Source organism: Myotis davidii, unplaced genomic scaffold, assembly GCF_000327345.1.
Source record: "Myotis davidii unplaced genomic scaffold, ASM32734v1 scaffold1115, whole genome shotgun sequence".
NCBI classification, from domain to species: Eukaryota; Metazoa; Chordata; class Mammalia; order Chiroptera; family Vespertilionidae; genus Myotis; species Myotis davidii.
The window spans coordinates 470,963-472,806 of record NW_006287910.1 but is presented as its reverse complement, the minus strand read 5'-3'; the positions used below and the strand labels follow the sequence as shown (position 1 = coordinate 472,806).

The 1,844-nt window shown below is 35.8% G+C and overlaps 1 protein-coding gene and 1 long non-coding RNA gene across 5 annotated transcripts in view; one reads left to right on the top strand and one right to left on the bottom strand.

The window, feature by feature from the left end:
- MKL2 (MKL/myocardin-like 2) overlaps positions 1 to 1,844 on the bottom strand; it is a 205,780-nt gene that overhangs the window by 45,018 nt on the left and 158,918 nt on the right. The window lies entirely within an intron of this gene.
- The window catches only part of LOC107182460, a 14,358-nt gene that overhangs the window by 7,603 nt on the left and 4,911 nt on the right, over positions 1 to 1,844 (top strand). The gene's annotated exons all lie outside the window — the stretch shown is intronic.

Genomic DNA, 1,844 nt, shown 5'->3' with positions numbered 1-1,844 from the left:
TCAACAAGTGAATCTGAAAGTCAAGTGAATAAATAATCTGATGAACAGAATGAACTGGTGAATATAATAGAATCAGGGGCATAGAAAGGGAGTGGACTGACTATTCTCAGGGGGGAAAGGGGTGTGTGGGGTGCGGGAAGAGACTGGACAAAAACTGTACAACTATGGATGAGGACAGTGGGGGAGGGCGGGTAAGGGCAGAGGGTGGGGTGGGAACCGGGTGGAGGGGAACTATTGGGGGAAAAAGAGGAACAACTGTAATAATCTGAATAATAAAGATTTAATTAAAAAAAAGAATGGTTAGCAATTTACTTTCCCTTCTAGTCACAGTGTAAAGCACAAGTAAAATTCAAAAAGCATATCTTATTAATTGAATGCTCTCATTACTGTTGCTGTTTTGAATAAACTCACTTTGGATGGTTAAAAAAAATTATTGTTGAACAAATGAATTCAATCTAACAAAAATCAAGGAGTCAATTAAAACAGTCAAATATCCAAATAGTGTGCAAGACTTAAGGTAATGGTATTACCTACTTGTGGTAAACACATAGTGACTGGAAATCTGTATTACCTTCCTGGAAAGCAATTATCATATCTTTTGCCCAACAAAAGGTTCAAGTTCATTTCCATACCTGGTAATTATTCAGAGAAGTAATGAAATAAGTGCTCAACAGTGTATGTATTAAAAAAACACACCAGGGTGTAGCAAATATGTGAGAATACAACAGGGGCTCTTATTGTGTGTATGAGTGAAAAACAGGAAATAAGTCCAAATAACCAACAATGGAAACTGGTTAAAAGAGATGCAATAATTCAGTTCAAGTGAATACTATTTGGCAATAAAAAGTGATATATATTTATTGACAAGGGACTATGTCAAACTTAAAAACTTCTTTGCATTAAAGGACACTATCAACAGAGTGAAGAAGTGACACATGGAATGGGAGAAAATATTCGCAAATCATATATCTGATAAGAGGATAATATCCAAAATATATGAAGAACTCTTACAACTCAAAATCAGAAAAACAAATAACCTGATTAAAAAATGGGCAAAAGACTTTAACAGACATTTCTCCAAAGATAATATAGAAATAGCCAAGAAGCATATGAAAAGATGCTCAACATCACTAATCATTAAAGAAATGCAAATCAAAAGCACAGGGAGGTATCACCTCACACCACTGGCATGGCTACTATTACAAGAACATAAATTAACAAGTGTCAGCAAGGATGTGGATAATTGGAATCCTTGTGCACTGCTGAATATGAAATGGTACAGACACTATGGAGACCAATATGCAGCTTCCCTAACAAATTAAAAATAGAATGACCATATGATCCAGCAATTTCACTTCTGGGTATATGCCCAAAAGAACTGAAAACAAGTCTAGAAAGCAAGATTTCCACACCCATGTACACAGCACCATTATTCACAAAAGTCAAGAGGTGGAACCACCCAGTGTCCACTGACAAATGGATAAAAAAAATGTAAATCCATACAATGGAGTATTATTCAGCCTTAAAAATAAAGGAGATTCTGTCACATACTACAATATGCGTGAACCTTGAGGACGTTATATTAAGTGAAATAAGACAGTCACAAAAAGATAAATACTGTATGATTCTACTAATATGAAATATCTAACGCAGTCAAATTCATAAAGACAGAAACTGAACGGTGGTTGCTAGGGCCTGGGGGAGGAGGAACTGTTTACTGGGTACAGTTTCAGTTTTGCAAGACAAAAACATTCTGGCAATCTGTTGCCCAACAATGTGAGTATATTTAACATTACTGAACTGTACACTTTAAAATGGTGAAGGTGGTGCCCTATGGTTTGGCT